At 39.7% G+C, this 24,956-nt stretch overlaps 1 protein-coding gene and 1 long non-coding RNA gene across 8 annotated transcripts in view; both read left to right on the top strand.

The window, feature by feature from the left end:
- Positions 1-24,956, top strand: part of KIF13A (kinesin family member 13A) — a 208,227-nt gene that overhangs the window by 17,772 nt on the left and 165,499 nt on the right. The window lies entirely within an intron of this gene.
- On the top strand, positions 1,675-24,115 carry LOC115646547. The gene is made up of 4 exons (XR_003999055.1): positions 1,675-1,820; positions 9,431-9,439; positions 19,691-19,695; positions 24,105-24,115. It is a non-coding gene; the product is annotated as an uncharacterized LOC115646547 (long non-coding RNA).

Here is a 24,956-nt window from a genome sequence, read left to right as displayed (position 1 = left end):
GTCATCTGGTCATGGAAGAGTCTTACAATGGTGATAAATTTGCTTGGGCAGCCAAACTTTGACATGATTTTCCACAGAGTCTTATGGTTGGCAGTCAAAGGCTTTGGTCAGATTGATAAAGGCCATATACAGTTCCTGGTGTTGCACCTGGCATATTCTCCCTGTGAAGGTATTTAAACCCCATAATCAAGATACCTTTCAATTTTCTTTTTGACAAACTGAACAGATTGGTCTCTTTTTAAATATAAGGCATTTTCCCCTCATGAATCTTTTCTGAACCCTTCAGTTTTTCAGCATCCTTTTTAAAATGGATCAGTCTCACCAATGCCATACACGGGTAAACTTATCTCTGTAATCCTCCTCATTACTTCCTTGTTTATATCCTGGGATTGCGCTGGCCCCTTTTCCTGACAGCATCATACTGGAAGATCTAGTTTCATTGCTTGTCCACTATGACTTCTAAATCTACTGGCTGCAACACAGTCTCCCATTCGGTAGATACAATCTGCATTCTTTGTTCCTAGCTAAATAACCTTGCATTTGTTCATACAGAGGATTGAGCGCTTTGGCTGTTAGGCCAAAGTAATTTGACCCATGTTCAACTTCAGAAAATTTAATAGTACATTGCTCTTCTTGATTGGATTGATTATATGCAATACATTGTAAATAAGCAGTAAACAAACAGTGCAATGGGATTTAAGGCTATAAAGATACTGGTTCAAACCTTTGCCATTAAATTATTACTGCCTTGGAATGTTTGTTGTTCATCTTCATATACCAGCCCAAAGAAACTTATCAGATGAAGACGGGGGAAAAAACACAATCTTGTGATGTCACCCATTCTTTCCCCTTTATAGGCGCTTACTAGTTTTCACTCCCAAATGTATTTTCTTCAGAAAATGGAAGATACAACATTTCACTGGTATCCAGAAGTTAATCTGTTTAACCATCTTAGGGGATGTTTTAGGCCAAGTTTAGTTTCTTTTCCTACTTCATTCTGGGGTTCAGATCTATTCTGGGTCAAATAAGTAGGGTTCGTAATTCAATTGTGTATCAGTTCCCATTAGATAAGTGGTTCTTTACCTATTTACTATTGTGGGCCACATCCAGTACTACTAGTATGGCCTTGAGGATGTCACATAGGCCACAGCTCTCTGCTGATTGGGCTGCAGGTTGAGAACCACTGCATTAGATACTCCCCCTTCAGTACATAACATAGGACATTAGCAAATTTTTACAGCCTTGTTCCAAGCTGTCATTTCTCTGTAAATTCTTCTTGATGGCCAAAAGAAGCACTGATTCTATGGAAAATCCACATCAAAGAAGTAAAAGGAGGTGAGTGAGTGTCAGGGTGCTGGCTGGCAGTTCCATGCATGTTGGGCCTTGTGCAACATATTACAATTGGAATCAGCATCTGTGGTCTTCCTACCTGAGTGTGATGGACAAAGCCAAGCAAGGTAGGATTCCTTTATTGCTATTCTAGCAAAGCCTGGTTACTGCATTAGTTGTTTGTGGACAAATTTTGCTTTCATAAGTACTGAATGCATCTGTTCCCATTCTAAGAAAAGATATTTCATGATGATGGCTGCACATATCTCTTTCTAAATACTTTTAAACCTAGAAACTCATGGAAGTCACTTAAGCACTTGGATTCAGAGACTGTTGAAGTGATAAGCTCACTTTTAACAGCAGTAGCTTCTTCTGCTGGTGTAGAAAGAATATTTCCTTCCTTTGGACTAATTTATTCCAGAGTGAGAAATCGTTTGGGGCAAGAAAAAGCAGGAAAGTTTGTTTTTCTTTTCCCGATTATGAACAAACAGGTGCAGACAACTGAGTTAGCTGCAGAAGCCAATATTTTAAGTTTCCTCATCTTGACCTGGCTGACACAGTTGATTTAATTTTTGTTTTTTTAAATATTTCATTTAACCATTTTAAAATTTGTTCTTAACTAACAAAAACAACTCTGATTTTAAAAAAACTTGAATCTTTAAATTCAAATTCATATGCTTGTTTTGTTAAAATATTGTTTGCTGTTGAAGAAAAAAATCCAGAATACACAACGTTGTTGTTTTAGTTAAAACAATTTACATGTCTGTCTAGTGGTGATCTCCTCCTCATACAGCATGGCAAGAAAATCCTCTAAATATTTATGATTAACCTGTTGAATTTGAGATAGTTCAGCTCCCAGTGACTTCATAAATATCTGCTTCATTTACCTTTGGTAAATGAAATAATCAGTCATTCATTCTTTTTCTGATATAGCCGTAAAACTAATCTGAAAAGCTTTTTCAAATAAATCACTGTTTAAAAATGTATAGTGTGTACCTTTTTAAAAATGAAACCTACACCTAGCTCTGAGTTGTGAAGAATATATTTTTAAAAGCTGATTCTATTTCAGTTTGACACTGTCCTGTTAAGAATCTCAAAATGAGCTTATTTAAAACAAAGTTTAGTTTAGAGATTATGCTGAAACTTTCTTCTGACAGACCAGTATTAAAGCAGGTTAGAAACTGTGTATGATCTTTCACTGGGCTCTCGCACTACAGTTGTTAAAAATTACATCTCTTCTGTAAGAGGTATAGAACTTTCAGGGAAGTAATTCCTGTCTGAATTAGAGCATCTTTCTTAGAAAACGGTCCAGTCTTGATTTAAAAATTGCCAGTGATGAAGAATCCACCTCAACCATTTGTAAATTGTTCTAGTGGTTAATTACCTTCCCTGTTAAAAATTTGTAGGCTGAATTTATCTAACTTCAACTTCCAGCCATTGGATCTTGTTATTCCTTTGCTAGACTGAGGAGCCCATTGCAGTATTGCCAACCTTAGAGATCAGAAACGGCAAATAACCCCCTTGCAAAGAGATGGAAAAATTCATGGTATTGCCCCAAAAAATCATGAGTTCTTTTAAATGGTTAAATCATGTTTTTCAGTATATCTTTTGACTTTTTAACTCCTCTCATTACCTCTGCCAATGTGAGAGAGAATTTCAGGTTGAAAAATCAACCTTTAATGTACACCCCAATGGAAGCCCCTCCCTGGTTGCTCAGATGGAGACTTCACTTACTCTTGCCTTGGTCTTAAAACAGGGCAACTGCTATCTATTTCCTATTACTATCTTGATTCTGGAGCAACACTTTTCTGCTTCCTGCTGCCTGGGGGCTTGTGTGTATACAGGTCTGAAAAGGGGGTCTGAAAAGGAAGTCTGCGGCCATTGTCTTTGGCAAGCATGGGAAACCAGTGTAAAACGTGCACATCCCATTATGAAACTTCTGGAATGCTCTTTGGAAGAATTTGAGAGTTCCATGCCTTTTTTGCGTTGTCCATAATTTGTTACTCAAGTAACTAGATTAGTTACTTGGGGCAGTTTTTTGGTATGTTTTCGCTATCAAATTTTTCTCTATTGTAGGATGCTCTAGGTGACTTGACTTCTCTTTGTGTGGGTAGCATTGGATTCAATGAATATAGTAATTCAGTCAGGATAATTAGATTAATTTCTGATGCTTTACCACTTTTTACATTCCAGATTTTGTGTTTTTTCCACCTTTACTCTTAGATTTTCTGTATCTACTGTACTCTGCTAGCTAGAGGAAGCTCCCTAATTGACATATGAATAAGAAGCAGATTTGCCTGTTTAACACTTCCATGGCTCAATTTCTCTTGTTAATTCTGTTCATAACTTGAAATTTCACAAACAAATTCATGTTTGAATAACTTGGTTAGAATACTTCCCCAGATGGTTTCTGGAATTTAAAGGTCAGTGCATGAATACCTTTGCATTCTTGAATATTTGCCAGAAGTTGAGCCCTAACTGGCAGGAAGAACTTCAATTCTGACACCAATTATTTTCCTCCGAAGAATTACTGACTTTATTCCCAAGTCAGGAAGCAGTTTTTGTTTCTCAGAAAATGATGTTTCCAGATATTTGATCCAAACTTGAAGGAGATTTTGAAAAGCATAGGCTTCTTCGTCAAGACACCAGATTATCTTGATGTAATTAAGGAATTGGTTCTGAATCAAGCTTTGAGAAACTCTTACATTTCAGCTCCTCTAAAAGTCTCATAACTTTCACATTTTAATATTAAATGAGTTTAGTACAATTGTTGCAGTAATTACCAAAAGAATTAAAATTAAAAAATCTCAAAGGACTTTGTAAACTATCTTCAAGGCCTCAAGTTCTATCAATATTTTGATCAGGGTGAGAATATAATATATCATTTGAATTCTTAATGCTTTTTATGTACACACATCCTCAATAATTAAACAAAACAAACAGAAATTACTCTATTCATAAGTAGTGGTTTGGACTCTTGTACTCCATCAAGCAGCAGAGTCAATGCAGTTCAACTGCATTATGAAAGGGTGAGGAGGGCTATGGTCTTTTCTGACTGGGAAAAGGCAGTCTTCAAAGATCATAGCAGAAAGTGATGATTTAAAAGATGTTAAAACTATGCCAGGTATTTGAAAACTGTTCCATTCAAGGGTAGTTCATTGCTTCACAGAAATAATTTTATCTTGGGTAACAGAGACAATTATATAAATGCATATAGGACAGCATGGGAGTCCTATTCTTATTGAAGATCTTCTTATGTATGGGGTAATATCAAAGATTACCTTAGCGCAGCTTTTTAAAGATTTTTTTTTTTTTAGGTATTGCTGTGCTCAGTGTTGCAACACCTAAATCTCATTTTCTAAAGGGATTTGGACACTTAAGTCTAAATCCCACTGACTTCAGAAATCTGTTTAAAACACTTCACTATGGATTTAATAAAGTGCTTTCTACAAGCACCAGAGTCCTTTACATTACCCTTAATAGGGAGTAGGAACAAGACCTAGAAAAATAGTTGAGAATTTTGTTTTGAACTGATAAAATAAGTCAACAAAATAGGCCTCACAGGAGAAGTTTTACAAACCTGGGACGATTGTAGGCAAAGTTGCAGTACTAAAGTTACTGGTATTAACTTATTAATAATTAAGACAGCAAACAAAGCAGAGAAACAAATATACATTACAGGGAAACACATACATGGAAATGAAATCATGTAAATAAGGTGAAAATCAAATGGATGACCTTAAATAAGAGTCATGTTCATAAAATAGAAATGTAAAAATGGGGATAGCCAATGAAAGTACTTGAATAATGCAGTTTCTTTAACAAAACAACCGTACAACAAAATTTGTATGCGATCTTGTCAGTGCTTTTATTTCTTCTGATGCAAATGTGACAGTTGACTCAGTATTATAAATCACTGTTATGTTCCTCAGATGATTAGTGGTTGTAGTGAACTCCCATTAGTCTGTGGAAATTGTGACCTGTATTTTAGTTGTGGTAAGTATTCACTACAGGAGAGGCTACTATTGAATTAAGGTTGTAAATTCAAACTCTCACACACACACAAAACAGAAAATGCTTTTCCTTCATAAAACTTACTGCAACTCACTGTATTTGCACCAATCTTCCAAATTAGTTGTGCTGGATTCCTTACATAACTTAACTTTGTAACCGCTATCTACAGCTGCCCTGTTTATTTGGGTTCAAGAGTTCCTTGGGAGGTGGGGGTCAAGAGCAGTCTGGAAATTGGTAAAGAGTGGGTGCTTGCTATGAGCACAAGGGGATGGACCTCTTTCTGGGGATGAGTGCTGGTTTGTGTAAAATAAGAGTTTGACAGGGGAGAGTGGGTTAGGGCTTGTCTCATGGGCCAGGAGAGTTTGGCTGGGAAGTGGGCTGGAGGCTTGTTACTTTGAGCAAATAGAGTGGAGAGAGTTTGACAGCTGGGATGAACTTGAGGAGATGGATTTTTCATGCCCTTTTGGAAAACTCCTAGGGAATTTAGTAGGGATGAAACCAATAGGGCTTACATAGGGTTTAACAGAAATTACTATTAAATTTAGTGAAGTAATATTATTTTATAGGGCTTTTGAATCATCCTAAGATCCAATTCTCTATTAAATTCTGTGGGTTGATCTACAACACCAATGGAAAGGTTACCAGTGACAACATTGGGAAAGTCTCATTTCCCATAGAACTACATAGCACTTCCATAAACACCAAGCAAAGAGATGAGGCCAACAGCCCTAGTGCTCTCTGTGGGAAAGTGATTTTCAGATTTCTGGGGCCCTTTCTGAGTACCTTATTTCCAACCTGCATGCTTTTGACTCTCAAGATGAACAACAACATATCCCCAGCTTTTGTGGTGGAATCATGGTTTGTGAAACACTTGGAGACCCTTCCGGATGAAAGACTTCATATTTTTTTTCTTACAGTAAAAACAAATCACATGTTGACACAATTTTTAAAGATTTAGTTTCAGTGGGTTAGTTAAGTTTGTAGACTATATAGAGGACTCCACTAGGTTGATGTGTCTCTGACTGTGCTAGTCTGTGTTTATAAGTTTGAGACCTTATGTTCTAAATCTCACATGTTCTTTATACACAGGCAGACATGGTTAATCTATGTGTGGTTCATCTGTGTGAATATCCAAGAGATTTAAGTGGTAACTAATTGTATAGCATATTCTGTGTATGGTATTATACACTCTGTTAATCTGAATAAAAATGGATTTTGAACATTGATCTGTTTGAATTGCTGTTTAAGAGACCATATCAGCCTGTGGTCAGCTCACCAAGAAACAATTTGTTGTCTCTTTTTTTTCTTGTTTTTGAGCCAGTATGATCTTCCAAACAGTTCTTCTGAAAAGTTTTTGCACATACTACTACTTAGGTGGCACATGAGTGGGATTCATCACCAAATTTGGTCGGCTGGTTGGATCATTAGCTTCCCTGGCTTGGGCTGGGTACTGACAGGGAGTGCGACATGAATGCTGATCCATGCCCCCCTCTGCACGTACCATAATAGAAAATTGCATTGGTTCTAAGCAATGACACAATATAAAGTTTTCTGTTATATGTATGTGCATAGTTGAAAGTCATTGTTCTGCTGTTAGTAAAAGAATGATTCAGTAATGCGCCTCAAAAATAATTTGAAAAGTAACTAGCCAAAGACTCAAAAACTAAGTACATCAGAAGCAGGAAGTCTGCCAAACAATCAGTGGGGCCACTGGATGAATGAGGCGCTTAGGGAGCATTCGAGGAAGATAAGGCCTTTGTGGAGAAGCTAAATGCATTATTTGAATCAGCCTTCACTGCAGAGGATGTGAGGGAGATTCCCACACCCTCACTAGTCTTTTTAGGTAACATCCAGGGAACTGTCCCAGACAGGTGTCAATAGATTAAAAAAAAAAAAATTTGAAGACAGCTGGCAGTTTTTCAAAGAGACATTATTAAGGGCACAAGAGCAATCTATCCCACTGCATAGCAAAGATGGGAAGTATGGCTTAACCAGGAGATCTTCAATGATCTAAAAATCAAAAGAATCTCACAAAGTGGAAACTAGGTCAAATTACAAAGGATGAACATAACACACAACTATGTAGGGACAAAATTAGAAAGACCAAGGCACAAAACAAGATCAAACTAGCTAGAGACGTAACGGGTACCAAGAAGACATTCTACAAATACATTAGAAGTGTAACCCTTCTGCCCATCTGAGTTGGCAGCAACAAGGGCTGGGTTCAGTATCTCGGGGTTCTGTTCCAATAATGCAATGTAAAACCGGCTCAAGCCCTCACCCAGTGGCCTGGGACAATTACATACCACCCCCCAGGCGCCTCTAAGAGGCAATACTTCCCCTCTCGCAAGCACAGAGTCTGAGTGTAGCAAAATCCTTTTAATAAAGGAGGGAAACAATGCAGCATTATGTTTGGGAAACACCACAAACAGGATTCATAACACAAACTATGAGCAAAAGACCCACCCCTAAGTAAGTTTGGCAGTATCCTTTTCCCTTCTCGGTCTTAAGTCTAACAACCCAAAAGATCACCCTAAAAGTCCCGCTTCAGTCCAGCACCCCAAAAGTGTCTGTCTCTGGTCAGTGCAGCCCCAGTGTTCAAAAGTTTAGCTGCAGAGTTTTACCTCCCAGCCGGTGGGGGCGGGGGGGGGCGGCATAGCAATGTTAAGGGGGACCTTACGTGGTCCGAGGCTGACTGCTCTGCCTCTCCATGGGGTTCTGCTGCAGCCTTCACCACGAGCCTCTCCACCAGCTATCCTATGAGCTGCTCCAGCTTCACCACCTGTCCCACAAACCGCTCCAGTCGCCCTGCAAACTGCTTCACTCTGCCAGCTGCTCAGCGGCATAGCTTCAGGCCCCCCCACAGCACTCAGAGAGTTTAGCTCTTTAGTGATTTCAGCTTGTAGCAGAGGAGCCTCAGTGCTAGTGCACCATTGGCCCAATGTGAATTCAGCTCAACAGCTTGTAACTAGACTCCTAATGGAATTAAAATTAACTCTGATATTCCACAGTAGAGAGAGGAGGTGGTGCAATGGACATTTCATGCCCTCAAAAGGGGCCCATACTATCAGGTACAAATACCTGTCCCCAGCCTCTCTCAATTCACTAGAGTTTGGAATCCATGTCTCTTGTCTAGCAGTACCGCTTACTTGATGGTGAGTCCTTCTGTCATAAAACAGTTTCATTGTACTTGATTCACATAATCAGGGTAACACTTCATTCTTCCTGCCCAATAACAGAGAAACTGGGGATCCCACAGCAGCCAAAGTGACCATTTAGGTTGCTGTGGGTTCATGCTAGGTAGCGTGGATGTGCCTATGCAAACAAGATCAGCCCCTGAAGTTCTTTTCCACAATTCACCACTAGATGTCAGAGTAGAGCTCATCCTGACTCTGCTTACATCAGCAAGAGGAAGACTATGGACAAGGTAGGCCCATTACTCAATGAGGGGGGAAAAACATTAACACAATGTGGAAATGGCAGAGGTGCTTAATGACTCTTTTGCTTCAGTTTTCACCGAGAAGGTTGGTGGCGATTGGATGTCTAACATAGTGAATGCCAATGAAAATGAGGTAGGATCAGAAGAGGCTAAAATAGGGAAAGAACAAGTTAAAAATTACTTAAACAAATTAGATGTCTTCAAGTCACCAGGGCCTGATGCAGTGCATCCTAGAATACTCAAGAAGCTGATTGAGGAGATATCTGAACCATTAGCGATTTATCTTTGAACAGTCATGGAAGACTGGAGAGATTCCAGAAGACTGGAAAAGGGCAAATATAGTGCCAATCTATAAAAAGGGAAATAAGGACAACCCAGGGAATTACAGACCAGTCAGCTTAACTTCTGTATCTGGAAAGATAATGAAGCAAATAATAAAGCAATCAGTTTGCAACCATCTAGAAGATAAGGTGATAAATAACAGTCAGCATGGATTTGTCAAGAAAAAAATCATGTCAAACCAACCTCATAGCTTTTTTTGACACGGCAACAAGCCTTGTAGATGGGGCAAAGCAGTAGATGTGGTATATCTTGACTTTAGTAAAGCTTTTGATGCTGTCTTGCATGACCTTCTCATAAACAAACTAGGGAAATGAAGTCTTACACTTAACTCCACTGCTTTTTCTCTGCAGGTTTATATAGCTAATAAATTCATAGACTTCAAGGCCAAAAGGGACCATCATGATCATCTAGTCTGACCGCCTGCACATTGCAGGCCACAGAACTTCATCCACCCACTCTGAGACACCCTGTGTTAAAAGTTCTCTGCAAGAAACCCTGCAGCTTTCTGTCATGGCACATCCAAAGTTACTAAGTTTACATCATACTGACGAAGGGTTCTTGTCCATAACTTCATTAACATTTGCCTACAAAGGCCCAAATTGGCTGGAAATAACTGAAATGTATATGGAAGTGTATTAAAGGCCAATACTGAATGGATTGAGGAACTTGGAAGTCATTACACGCGCACACACATGGTTGCACACAAATATTGTAAATAGCCAGTTTGGGAGAGTTTTTTTCTTTTAAGTATTTATGGACAATAAATATGTTAAAGAACTGAAAATTCTTTCTCTACTGGGTTGTCTTATGCATCAATATTTTTTGCAATCATTAGTCTAACAGATAATGTGCAATAAATTATCATGTCTGTCTTTTGGTAGTCAGTATAGGTTAGGGTGTTACCGTATCCCCATAATTTTTGTTTTTTCTTGGCAATACTTGCCTTTCACTGTAGGCTGGGCTGTTACCATTTACCCTTGAAGAGTTTGTACAGCCTAACTACATGAAATAAATTAATACATCTGATGCATTTTTCTGTGCAAATACGTAAAATATTACTATTTTCCTTAACAGCCAGTATATTTTCCTCAGAAACAGCACTGAGAAAAGTAAAGCAAACCTTTTTACTGCAATCCCTTTTGTATGTGACATTTATTTTTTAAATATTTATAAGTGACAGCTTATCTGGATTGGTGCGAATTGAAATAGTTATTGATACGTATCAAAATGTTGTTTTCTTATTCAAATCCAGTGTTCATTTTGAATTTTGTAGTATTTTTGGCCCTGTAGTGCTTATTCCCTGAGTAAAGTACACTTTTATTTCCCAGTCTAACAATCATGGCATCCATCTCCTTCAAAGTCACTCTCATCAGGCATGTCAACATCATGAATGACAGGTTCATCAGCTCTTTTGTCAGAGTTCTCACGGTTCTGACACTCATACAAGTCTGTGCAGGAAAGCATAGCAGCAAGACAGGAACACCTCCCTGTTTAACATTTCACATGCTTGCAGGCACAATGCACTGCCTGCAACATATTATCTAGTGATGGACTTCTTGTCATCCAGGTGATGGCAAGCTCCTTATATAAATGCTATCCATGGCGAACAGGGGAAGGAGCATTAATCCTGTTAACAAGACACTGCCTCATTATAGCAGCCTGGTAATTTGCCTACTTGGTGTGTTGGTTTAGAGTCTCATGTTGGTAGCATGCTCTGTTCAGGCATTGAAGATTCAGTTAGACAGAACCCTTAAACTGAGCATCACTGACATCCTGTGATGAAATCTGAGCACACAGGTGGTGCACAGATTTCACAAGCACAAAGAATGTTGAGTCTTGACACATGAAGTCTTTCCCAATGTCTGTGAAAGCATTGAGTAATTCTTCACTCTGAGAGCACAGCAAATACCTTTCTATTTCCCTTCCCATAGAAGGCAGTTAGAGAATCACATCCTGTGAATGTGTGGAGCCAATAAAGGCGGTACATACCTTCAGGCCTAGAGTTAGTGACTTTCTCCAAATCAATAATGTGGCTTTGATTCCCAATACCAGTGAAGAAATGCAAATTGACTGGGCTTGTAAGTATCACATTCAAGTAGTCCTCAGCAGCATGTTTCACATGAAGAAATGTGTGGTGTCCTTCATGATGATAACTTTAATTAATCAACAGCTGTGACTGTCACTGAACTTCTCTGCACAGCCAGGCAGTGACACTCCTCTCCATTGGGCTATATTGAGAGTGATATCCTTGCCTATAGCTTGCAAATCTGCATCCCTCCACACACTGTACAAGAATCTCTGAAGAACTTCCTTATTGTTTCCGCCCGAAAGAAACTTCTTCCACTGACTGGGGCTTTTGGGGTCGTTTCCCTAGATTTCTATGGTTTGGAAGCCACCAGCTGCTCAGTGTGACTGTTACACATTTTTGATGCTCACATTGAGCTACCGATCTGTGACAAAGACAAGTACACTTGTACTTTCTTGCAAGAAACCTTAATCATGTACACTGAAATGGTGTCTTTAAGCTCACCAAGTAGTGAAGGAACATAGCGCAGTGCTTGGATGACAGCCATTCCATCAAAGATTACTGCACCATACTCTGGAACATGGTCAATAAGGTGGTCTCCACCTCTGGATTGAAGAAGATTGAGTACAGCTGACTTATTGGTTTTTGCCAGAGTACCATTAGCACTCAGCAAGAAGGTAGGAAATTCTCCCAAAGAGTAGGACAAGATTACTCTATCAGTTTTCCTACTTAGATCTAATACAAGAAGGCTTTTAAAGAGTATCTTGTCATTATGAAGAATCACAAGAATCTTTGTCAGCTACTTGTCATTATGAAGAATCTTTGTCAGCTACTTTTACATTTGTGTTTTGTTTGACTTGATCACTGAAATATTTTCCGTTTCTGGCTTTTGATTGGAGAAAAAATGTCCTGGGTAGCAGAAAGCAGTTGGTGATTCAAGAAATCCATCAGTGCAATTTCACCTTTCTCTTGAGTAGTAAGCAAGTCATTTGCAGTCTTAGGGTATGTCTGCACTACCCACCAGATCAATCCATTGGGGATCGATTTATCGAGTCTAGTCTAGACACAATAAATCGACCCCCGGGTCCTGTCCTGTCAACTCCTGTACTCCAGCGCTGCGAGAGGCGCAAGCAGAGTCAACAGGGGAGCAGCAGCAGTTGACTCACCGCGATGAAGAAACCACAGTAAGTCGATCTAAGTACGTCAACTTGAACTACATTATTCACGTAGCTGAAGTTGCGTAACTTAAATGGATTTCCCCATGCCCCGCCCCCCCTCAGTGTAGACCAGGGCTTAGTAGTGGCAACAACCCCTGAACTTAAACACACTAGTCCATCTTGAGAAGCATCAGAAGGATTGGTCATGCACTGAGTAGTGCATAGAATGTTTATGATAGCCCAAGAATTCAGAATAAGATAGCTATCAAGATTTTCATTTGCATACTTCTGGAATCATGCCTGCCTTTATTTCACATTGTCTCATATAGCAGCTCTTTCATGTTGTTACAAGATCCAGCATTAAACTGTTGAATGGTTTTGTGTCTGTCCAGTTGAGCCACCTTTTGTTTTTTTAATTTTATTGCAGGTTTGTTCAATTGCCTGTTCATGTGCAGTTGAAGAGAATCCATATCTGCTTTGATGTTGAACTGTTCCCTGTCCTTGAGTGCTGAGTTCTGTGTAGTGTTCTGGATGTTTCACCATTTCCAGATAGTATGATGGATGATGACACATGGAATATATTCACCCAATATTCATCATGCCCTGGCTTTTTCTTTTAAGTGAATAGCTGAAGGATGCAACTCCAGGTCATACGCACCAGTTGTTCTCACAAAAAGCAGGATTTGCACCATGTCAGTGTATGAGCTCCAGAAGGCGAATGCTGGGTTCTCTTTGCTGTTCTTCTGGACAAAGTCTTTGTATTTCATGACCATATTATTGTAATCATTAGCTCTATACAGAACATCAAATGAGTCAATGAGGAATGCTAGCTTCATTTTTTGGTGACTTCTAGGTGTTTGTTTTCTTAGTCCAGTGGTAATGATTTAAGGAAAGTCTGGAATCTCAGATGCTACATGCTTTTAAGTAGACGTTTGTGTGCTCTCATATTGTGGTTATAATGGTGACTATTCAGAGCACCATTAATTGATCCTTGGGTGACAACTTCTGACTCTACCAAGATGTCACAAAGTCTTGCATCCTCAAATCTTTTGCCAAGGACACCCAGAAGTGATATGCAAGTATGGAATTCACCAAGCCACACTTCACCAAGCCACACTATCAAACATCTTGTGTAGTTGTCAGATTTGTTGTGCTTTAGCATATATTGCTTGGTCAAAGGCCAAGACTACATGCTTAATTTCAAGATGATTAGCTATATCAGTACTTTATTTCAGAATTGTATAAGCAGTAGACATCTCTGTTGGTGATGTCTCGATGACTAGATAGCAATGGATAGCTGACTTCTTGAGAGTATAGTCATGTTGAATAGTAGTAGGAAAACTTGTCCAGCCAGGGAGTGTACATGAGTTAGCATTGAGAATCTCATAAAAATGTATGCCAGCTCAGTGCTGCTTCCAGGTTTGATCTGTACCTCTCAGCCTCTCTTGGGGTATGTGCATGATGACTCAGATGTTCTGGACCTCATGTTCTGATAGTTGCTTTAAGAAAACGCACTTTTTTGGTAGTGGGGCTCTCCCTAATGTTGAAGTTGAGTCAGTGAGTGGCTCTGCAGCATTATTTCATTTGTATGGTGCCATGCCCAGATAGTTTCTTCTCCAAAATCAGTATTGACCTAGACTAGAACTGGTGGAACCTTTTTGGCAAAGCCCAGTAGAACCTCTGTGACGCTGGCAGATCAGGTCAGATCAGAGCCCCAGGCCAATTGTGTAGTAGTATAGATTAAAATGAGTGTAAATATGAGTGTATTTGAGTGTTTAAACTTTGCAAAAACTAGTGGAACGTTACTTTGTATTGTCACTTATTTATTCCTGTTACAATGTAATAGCAAATATTTACATTATGTATACCCCGGTAACTAAATAGCCCATCAAAGAAATCTTGTGAAATGCTAATGAAGGACTTAAGGACTTGCTTTGAAATTAATGTTTTCTATTCAAGGGGCCATTATGGATGATGATCGGAGGTCAAAAGATTAAGTGGATTTCTCACTTATCAAAGGAAAAGCTCACGTGGGTAGACACACTGTTAGCTTGTCTTCTGTCAGAAGAGACCTTCATCTTGGGACTATTGGGACTCTTACATGGAAGTACAGCAGATGAAAGTGGGGATCCCCAGGGACCATCTGGGTACCCCGAAAGACTTCTGGGAAATGGGCAGTTTATTACATCACTGCCACCATTTATAGTTACAAACTGTGACTCACCTGTTATGTTTTACCTGCTTTAACCTCTGAATAATACTCATTTCCTTTTCTTAGCTAATAAACCCATAGTTTACTATAGAATGCTACCAGCGTTGTCTTTGGTGTAAGCTCTGGAGTACCAATTGATCTGGGGTAAGTGACTGGTCTCTTGGGACTAGGAGCAACCTGATGTGGGGTTTTTGTTTTTTTAGTTTAACCTTTGTCACAAAGTCCAGCTTGTCTGGGTGATAAGAGAGCCTGGAGAATCTAAGAGCATGGTCTGTGGCTTCCTGGTAAGACTGGTATAGTGATTTCAGAAGTTCACATTTGTTACAGTTATGGTGGAATCTAATTATAGAACATACCACCAGCTTGAGGTATCTGAACTGTTCTCTGAAAGTGTACCCTGACGTAGGCACTCACAGTTGTGAGCTGCTTCGGACAGCATGACAGTCTCATCAGAACATTAAGCTGTAGCTGAGCAAGTTTGGCTTGTGTCATGGCTAATTATATTCCAAGATGTGCAGTGTTTCAGGTTGTTTAGTATGGAGACCACTTCACTTCAGATCCTGTCAAGTTTCTAACTGTCAATCCAAGGCAAAGGGATTTAGGCATCTATTTTTGACTCTTGGGTACAAGGTAAACGATCCTGACAAAATTATGAGTTTAAAGTTCACATCATTTGGAAGATCAACATAGACAGCCAGTGTTGGTGCTTCTGATGCTCTAGTAATCCAGGTAATCAAAAGTTTAAACTTGACTTTACAGCATCAACAGTTAAATCAAATGATGATGGTGGCCAGGGACATCTCATTCAAGAACTGTCAGCCAATGTGCTCTTGATGATCAGTGCCTCATTTAACAGTTGATTGCACATCAGGAGCTGGTGTACTTACTGTTGGTAATCTATGGGGTGGTAGATCAGCTTGTGGCTGAGAATGAATTTGCTCCTTTTCATTCTGAGTTCTCTGTATCTGTTCCTGCCTCTGATTGGATAAGGAAATCTGTTAATAAGCGTACTTGTTGACAGTGTGTCAGTGTACACCATCTCACTAACATTCTTATGGTATGGTGAAAGATGAGTTGAAGGAAGTCCCATTTCAGTCTGTCAACTGTGTAATACAAACATAGCATGATTTCTGAAAAACAGGGATCTCTAAAAGGACACTGATTGTAGTTGTAAGGCATGAGTCTTGCTACGATGTTTTAAATTTATTTATTATTGTATTCAAAATTTACTACAAATTTAAAGGTCAGCAAAATGCTGTGATGTTTACATTTCCATTTTTCTCTACCACGATAGTGGGCAAATGATTATGGAAAATGTCAACCTATGGAATGCCTCACTTACCCAGATTTTCTTCAAGCCTGTAAAAAAGTATGAAGGTCTTGATGCTTCAAATTATAGGTAAGTCTTCACATTCACAACACTTCCTAGTCTACAGTGAGCCTCGGGTGGATTATAGTGGCACAAAAAATCTTGTAGGCTTTGCTATACATCTGCTCAGCACAAGTAGGCTTATTCTTATCTGCTGACTTTGTCAAAAATCTTAGGTTGTCCCTGTAACATGTTTTGATACTGAACTTCAACTGCCACATGATCTTGTTCTTGTATGTGAATGACAATGCTCTGATCCTCTTTCAGCTTTCCTGCACCTACAGTTTCTTGCATTTATGAACCAAAATGATGTATCATTCCCTTTTCTTGCATGTGATGCAGATGGCAGGAAGGACTGGTTCAGAAGCATGAATAGGAAGGCCAGATCTTGACCTTAGTGTCTTCCAGGGGCTGGGCAAAGGTGTGGAACTGGTGTTGGAGGAGGTAGACTGTCCATCATTCTGTTTTTCCTGTAATACTGAATACTGAGCACAGCATTTTCTTGCACACTCTGTATTTTTTGTCTATGTGAAAACACATGCAACTTTGAATATTTAGGAAGAAATTAATATCCTGCATTTGTAATCCAAATATTTTGCCTGGAGTAACAATGGAACACATTAACAGCTATATTGAACAGTGATTATTGCTGATGGTAAATCAGGAGTAGGGTAATGTTTTGCCCCAGTAATTTTACCAAAATAGAGAGATGGCTGATTATTCACATTATCTGTTTGTATGATCAATAAGGAAAATTTTGGTGATAATATGCACTAGACGGACCAGACTTCTGGGCTTTTTAAACAATTTCAACTATAATTCAAAGATAAAATACAAGGTTTTTTGAGTATTTTAAGCATATTTTCACCCATGTATAGTATAAGCTGTATGATTCGCTAATCATTTCAATACATTTTTCAATATGTCAATCATTTTGAACCATCTCAGTCCCAGATTATGCAAGTATTGTAGAAATTATAGCCAAAAATTCTTGAATCAGTATGGTATCAAAATTGGTTGACAGCCAGGTAACTTTTGGATGTGCCATGATAGAAAACTGCAGGTTTTCTTGCAAACAACCTTTTAACATAAGATTGCTCAGGTTATTGCCTACATACAGTTGCATAGAGTATGTTGTAGTGCCCCTCTTGCTGGAATCGAACAACACAATAATGAGCCTCACCATATGGCCTATTAGTGTAGACTCGGTGCAGATAGTTTTACAGTTTTCTAGACCAACAGTAGGAGAATTGCTTAAAATTCTCAGTATAGACAAAGCTTTAGTGTATGACCTTTTTCTAATATGACTGTGCTGTCTGTCTTCTCTCTGCAGTTGTCTGGTAACAATTGTGGAGTGGTGTTCTAAATCTGGTTTATTTACATAAATTTTAATCTTGGTTTAGGCCACTTTTTGGTTCAAAAGCAAGCAATATGAGAACCATATTCTTCTATGCAGGGGAAGTCTGCAGACCCCTTTTATAATAGATCTTCTTCAGTTGAACGTTGTTGAGATGCAGAACCAGACCTGTCAGAGCATGGTGAGGCTGTTTAGTTTCAGAGATCAGTTACAATCCCAGGGTAGTGGGATGATAGTTACTGCTTCCTTTCTCATCGAAAGATAAATATGAAATCAGATTAATGTTGCTGGTATTTAATATGAACTATAAGGTGTATTTTTAAAACATTTCAGAACAGGTATTATTCTGAAGCAGGCTGTCAAATGTATTGGTTCAACTACCTTGTTAAAAAAAAAAAGCTACAGGAAACAGGCTTGCAAAATCCCTCTTAAAATAAACCACTTGAATTAGAAATGACTCTTCTCCCAGTTTCTACCCCCCCTTCCAAAAATCAGAAACTGAAGTATTTAATTCAACATTTTGTTAATGGAGGAGCACTGGAAAATTGGGGTTAATCATGTGTTGCATTAAAATTTAGTGTTACATAGGAAACACTGACATTCTCTAAGAGGCACACCTGGAGTGGATTTTTGTCCGCCTCTCTCACATGCACAAGTATAATGTAACGGTGTATAAAAGTGTAATAGCTTGTAATGGGATACATGTTTTTGTGTGTGTGTGTTTAAAATTGGCATTTTTTGTCCAGTTTGAAATAGGGTATGACGTATTTTGAGGCTAGTTGTTGTCCTTTTCTTTTCCTCCAAGTTTTGCTCTTTTAGAAAGTGATTTGGCCCCATCTACAATGGAGGAATCAACTATTATTTGTACAAGTAGGGTAGCACCATTATAAGCAGCACCAGTGCAGTATATCCACATTAGTCATATCACCTGGAACTCAGATGCTTCCCTAAAGCTAGATCTTACCCTTCTTGGTATTTTTGTTTTAAATAGTGAAGTAGAAAACAATCTGTCAAACTGCCTTTAATTTTCTAATTGCCATAATATAAATATTTTAAAAATAAAATTGAGTTCGGTCACTTGTTTATATAGGTCACAGTCAAAGCTTCCTACCAGCTTTGTGTTTACTGCTTTGTTTTTAGCTGAGCTTCTATTTCCATGGTGCTTTCCCCACCTTCCCTTGTATAACGGTTCAGTCTGTGTTTGGCCTAACATGCATAGCCTTTATGGGAACAAAAAGTCCTGGAAGATTGGTCTGAAGTTGAAGCAGGATTCCTGGTTATTTCTCTTGCCAGTTTTTTTATCATACCATTCATTAAGGAAACAATTGCTCTTGCTGATAACAATTTTGTCAGATGCATTCAAGGCCCTTTGTTTAGGAGGTGTTTGGAAATAATTACAGCATATTTGTACTGCTGCTTCTCTAAAAATCTTCTGGAAATATATTCATTGTCCATGGCGTATTGGTTAAAGTTCTGTTCCTCAGCATGTTTAAACCAACCCAAGGAACCTTTGTGAATTGTATAGGTTTTTTGACTGCTGTGAGTTAATCATTAATGTATAGTATATGGTGTCATTAACTTTCTGTTAAAGTTGTTAGGTGGTAGGGATATGACTAATGACATCTCAGTTATAGAAGTATTGTTGCAATTTAAATAGTATTGTGATACAATGCAATTCATGTTTTTTATTTTTATACAAAGCATTGGGTGTTTCGCCTTGGGAAGTGGACTTCGATGTTCTATGCATCCCTTCCATTCCTATTTAAAAATAAAAATCATAGCTTTAATTTTTGTCTCTTTCTGTCTGTCACAATTTTCTCTTACCCTTCTATATATAGCTATCCATCCTGCCACCTGGAAATAGACTGAAAGTGCTCCCATTCTCATGCAGCACTAATCCCAAGGTGTCTGGAAAAGTCACTAGGGGGTGACATAGCTTACCCTTTCACCATCCTAGCCTTTTGATTGTTGCTATGGCAATTATTGTGATGTCAAGTGACTTCACTCTGTGATCAAATAAGAGAAGACAATAGACTGAGAAGGAACAAGTTATTGTTTAAACACACACAGCTTTGGTAGCTAGCAAACTAAAAGAAGTTAACTGGAAAATGTGTCTCAGTATATCAGATTGGTTCCTCAATATGTCTCACATGGAATGTTAAACAGTTTACGTTTCAGTAGACAATAGATATTCTAGGGGTCGGGAACCTTTCAGAAGTGGTGTGCCAAGTCTTCATTTATTCACTCTGATTTAAGGTTTCGCGTGCCAGTAATACATGTTAATGTTTTTAGAAGATCTCTTTCTCTAAGTCTATAATATATAGCTGAACTATTGTTGTATGTAAAGAAAAATAGTTTTAAAAATGTTTAAAAAGCTTAAATTAAAATTAAATTAAAATGCTGAACCCCCCACCCCCCTCCAACCAGTGGCCAGGACCTGGGCAGTGTGAGTGCCACTGAAAATCAGCTTTCATGCCGCCTTTGGCAAGCGTGCCGCAGGTTGACTACCCCTGTTCTATTCTGTTGAATTGCAATAAGATTTAGGTATCCACTGCTCCAAATAGCTGTTACCTACCTTTGCTTTTTTTTCTGTTGTACTATATTTCAAATAAGTCTTTTATTCACTTCCAAAAGACTTGGTAATGCAGAGTTATGATTTCTTAGTGCCACCTCATGCCTTTTCAGACTTGGGAAGGGGGCTAAATTTAAACTCCTGAAAATCAGGAAATACAGTGTTAAGGTAGGAGGTTGTGTGACAGATACTATCTCTGTCCTCCTTTTGAGTGATGCCTCAACCTGTCTGTCAGATCATAGGAGTGTATCTCTCCTGAAGATATGGAGAATGGGGGAAAGTGCACAAGAGTAATGAAGGGAAACTCTATACTAGGATAAAAGGTGGATTGTTAGTACATATTTGAAAACTTTGGAGCAGATAAGTTGTATTTCATTTTATTTGCTAAACTGAGTTTAAAGCCTAGGGAGAGCCTTGGAATTTAGGTCGTGTTTAGCAAATAAGATCTAGTGAGGCATATCCTACGGTCATCCACTTTGCCTAGTCCAGATAAACAACCAGAGTTGCTAGATGGTAACACTTGTTTGTTCCTGTCTTTGGATTTCTCTCTGGGACATCACCTTATGATTAGCAATGACTGAACTTTGTGGTGCACTGTGATGTATCCCCCTGACAGCTATTGCTTATTAAGGCAATGATGCAACTCAGAAGGCAGAGAGGGTGCATCACAGTAAGACCATGTCAACACTACACAGTTAAGTTGACACAAGGCAGCTTACATCAACCGAACTGTGGAAGTGTACACACTGCAATGTTGCTTCTGCCGATTTTAAATCTCCTGCTGCGCTGATGTAATAAATCTATGTCGATGAGAGGTGTAGAACTTAGGGTGCTGTAGTTACTGATGCAGTATCAGCGTAGACATTGCATTGCTTATGCTGCCCTAAGTGGCCTCCAGGAGGTGTCAGACAACGTCCACCAGTTTGAACTCTGCTCCCCTGAAGTCTGGTACACAGGCATGTGCTCCTTCCCCTTGAAAGCCCTGGGAACTTTTGAAATTCCTCATTTGCTTGGTGTGGGCAGCTCATATAGTATCTTCCCAGCTGACCATACTGGCTCCCTATAGCAAACACACTCCTGCCCAGTGTACACTGGAGTTTTTGGATCAGCTGGGTCTGTGGGGAGTGGAGGCTGTGTAGTCACAGCTCCACTCCAGTGGCAGGGACTTTGATAGCATGGGCAGATTGCTCATAGCATGGAGGAGGAAGGGGCACGATAGGGGGTCACAGTAGTGCTGTGCAAACATCAAGGAGCTGAAGCAGACAAAGGAAGCCAATTGTCTGTCTGAAGTGTCGCCAAAGGCATGCAGCTTCTACAGGGAGCTGCATGCCATCCTCGCCAACAACCCCACCTCCACCATCAGTAGCCTCGAGGATAATTTTGGGGTGGGGGGTGGGGTTGGAGTCAGTGGCCAGTGGAGTGAATCCTGAAAACGATGTGGTGGACAAGGATGGGGAAGAGGTGACAGGGACATCTGGTGGCATGGCGAGCCAGGACTTCTTTTTAACTCCAGAGGTGCCTGATGCAGGAGAGGGAAGGTCCGATAAGTACTCATTGTGGTTTGGTACTGCAGGGAGACATGAGCTAGTGCCCTGCTTTTTTAAATCATGGTAGAAGAGAGATTGAAATAACTAACGCAGGCACAGTTTGCATCTATTTCTCATTCCTCTGTGCAGCTAGGCAGAGGAGGCCCTGTGAAAAAGTTTGTTTACACACCCTGGGATGTCCAAGGAATCATCTGCTCTGTCTGCACTTCTGGCGATGTGTAGAGTAGGCACACTTTATGCCTCACTAGCACATAGGTTAGATGATAGATTGATTTTTTTAAAAAGATTTGATTGTTTTGTTTTTTCTTTAAAAAATAAACCTGTAGAAAATGAAATGTTGTGTTAAATATAAAGTATGTTAAAGCCTAACCTTTTTATCATCTCTTCAAACATAAATAACTAACTTAACATGCTGAATGCATGAGCTTCTATCAAAAACTTGGAGTTAAAGGCTGCTTTTCAATATAAAGAAAGAATCGGAGGAAAAATCTAACTTCTGATGTCAAGCTTTATAAATATGGTGAAATAGGACATGTACTGTACTAAGGGTTTGATCCCAGGGACTGTGTTACTGGGTGAAAGAATCTGGCAAAGTCATCACAGGCATTGAACGTGGCCTTTAATGCCAGTAATGTGTCTTATCAGGATCATCCACAGATCCTGCCTGGTTGGTTTCCTACTACTGTTTTCTGGCTTCTCCATACCTGAACTCTGGTTAGCTCAGTTGACAAAATTGCCTCCACCCACAGTTAAGGTGACCACAAAAAGCAGCCCCCGGCCTGTGTCCCCACCGCCCCGGGCATGCCAACCAAGGCAGGTGAAGGATCCAGGGCTCCTCACAGCGGCCTGGGCTCCCTGGGCAGCTCTTACTACTGTTTGGATTTTGGCCTGGTCAGTGGTCGGGCCTTGGGGGGAAGAGGAGGAGCAGGGGCGGAGCCTCATGGCAAATGGGGGCTAAGACCAACCTCACTCTCCCCACCCCTGGGTGGTTGTTTTGAACATATCTAATGGAATGTTACATGTTGATGTGACTGACAGCTGTACTAGTTTCTCTGAAACTCTAGATGTTCTTAAAACTGTCATACATAAATAATGGAGCTGAGAGAGCCAAGTGATGTCCGTTTCCTCTATCTGTAGCTGCACCTGTCCTCAAATGGCAGAGCAGGGTTTGAAACCTGCTGAAACTAATCACTGGATCAAACAGTGAGGGTGAATGAGAGTATGAAGAAGAAAAATATAGATTTGTGTTGGACATCACACAGAAATTGGCAGATATTGTTAGATTTGGTTTGACCCAGTGCCTGTTGCCAGTTCCAAGGGTGCAGAGTTAAGGTTGTGAAGCAGAGTGATGTGGAAAGCATTTTTGTAATTTTGTTTTCTGGTTTTCAGAGGCTTACGTTTAATCATCTGTACATTCTGCAGGAACATGAGGTAGTGCTTAGTGCATTAAAGTTTTGGACAGTGAATTTCCCTTGTTTTAAAGAAAGTGGTGGTAGATGTGCTTTCATAGCCCGATGGAAACAGAAAGGGGAAAGGCAGGGAGCCCAGAGTCCTTACTCCAGTTCAGAGGCTAGTATAGAGGAACGTGGCTCTGCATGTGGGTATGGTGAATAGGAGGCTTAATGGGATGTTCTCATCTGAATTAGAAAACCTCAGTGGAGTGAATAGAGCCTGAAACAGCTCTGAAAAGTGTGAGCTACTCCATTTATTTTAATGGGTATTCTTTTCCATCCTCTTGTGATTGCATCTCTGTGCCTTTGACATGAATTGAGCATGCCTGTTATCAGTTCCCCACCCTCTTGTCAGAACTGTGTGCTTGTTTCCAGCTCCTGATGCAGCCCAGCTTAACTTCTGTACTAGGAAATATAATGGAGCAAATAACTAAGCAATCAGTTTGCAAATACTTATCACCTTATTATCTTCTAGATAACAGTCAACATGGATTTGACAAGGTAAGAAGCCTTGTGGCTGGGGAGAAGCGGTAGACGTGGTATATCTTGACTTTAGTAAAGCTTTTGATACTGTCTCACATGACCTCATAAACAAACTAGGGAAACGCAACCTAGATGGAGCTACTATAAGGTGGGTACGAAACTGGTTGGAAAACTTGTTCCCAGAGAGTAGTTGTCAGTGGTTCACAGTCTTGCTGGAAGGGCATAACGAGTGGGGTCCCGCAGGGATCGGGTTTGGGTCTGGTTCTGTTCAATATCTTCATCAATGATTTAAATAATGGCATAGAGAGTACACTTATAAAGTTTGAGGACAATACCAAGCTAGGAGGGGTTGCAAGCGCTTTGGAGAATAGGATTAAAATTCAAAATGATCTGGACAAACTGGAGAAATGGTCTGAAGTACATAGGATGAAGTTCAATAAGGACAAATGCAAAGTACTCCATTTAGGAAGGAACAGTCAGTTGCACACATACAAATTGAAAAATGACTGCCTAGGAAGGAGTTCTGCGGAAAGGGATCTGGGGGTCAAAGTGGACCACAAGCGAACATTCTGGAATGTATTAGCAGGAGTGTTGTAAGCAAGACACAAGAAGTAGTACTTCCGCTCTACTCTGCACTGATTAGGCCTCAACTGGAGTGTTTTGTCCAGTTCTGGACACTACATTTCAGGAAAGATGCGGACAAATTGGAGAGAGTCTGGAGAAGAGCAAGAAAAATGATTTAAGATCTAGAAAACATGATCTATGAGGGAAGATTGGAAAAATTGGGTTTGTGTAGCCTGGAAAAGAGAAGACTGAGAGGGGACATGATTACGATTTTCAAGTACTTAAAAGGTTGTTACAAGGAGGAGGGAGGAAAAATTGTTTTTCTTAACCTTTTGAGGTTAGGACAAGAAGCAATGGGTTTAAATTGCAGCAAGGGAGGTTTAGGTTGGATATTAGGAAAAGCTTCCTGTCAGGGTAGTTAAGCACTGGAATAAATTGCCTAGGGAGGTTGTGGAATTTCCATCATTGAAAGTTTTTAAGAACAGGTTAGACAAACACCTGTCAGGAATGGTCTAGATAATATTTAATCCTGCCATGAGTACAGGGGACTGGACTGGATGACCTTTCCAGGTCCCTTCCAGTTCTATGATTCTGTGTTTCACCTAATGCTGCCCAGCAGAAGTTCAGCAAGCCTTTTCTAGGACAGAACCAGTTAATCTGGGACAGTACTTTTGCTCTGGTCTATGTGGCATCATTTTATTCTCCTATTGTTGTTGTGGCAGTTGTTTGTGGTGATTTCCCTAAGCGCACACGTTTTTAGAGCATTTTGAAAAATCTGCCCTAGCGTTCTTCCATAGTAATGCCTGTACTCAGAGTAAAGCTTTCAAAATCAGTCTTTCACACAAAGCAGAATGCATGTATGGAGTTGTAATGTGCACAGCAGACATTCTTGTAAACCTGCCAAAGGCAGGACCTGAGTCCATTTGGCATGAGTGCAAATTTATAGTCTAACTTTTAAATATTGCTTTTCTGATCTTTAAATTGGGTTCCAGATGTTAGCTGATGTCAAATCCAACTAGGCAAAACTCAGTTTAGTGCAGGTCAGACTTACAGCATGGACCCCAGGTGTGTGGAGAGAACTAGCAAAATATATT

Source organism: Gopherus evgoodei, chromosome 2 (genome assembly GCF_007399415.2).
Source record: "Gopherus evgoodei ecotype Sinaloan lineage chromosome 2, rGopEvg1_v1.p, whole genome shotgun sequence".
Taxonomy (NCBI): Eukaryota; Metazoa; Chordata; order Testudines; family Testudinidae; genus Gopherus; species Gopherus evgoodei.
The sequence above is the reverse complement of the archived record's forward strand: the minus strand, read 5'-3'. Positions and strand labels throughout refer to the sequence as shown.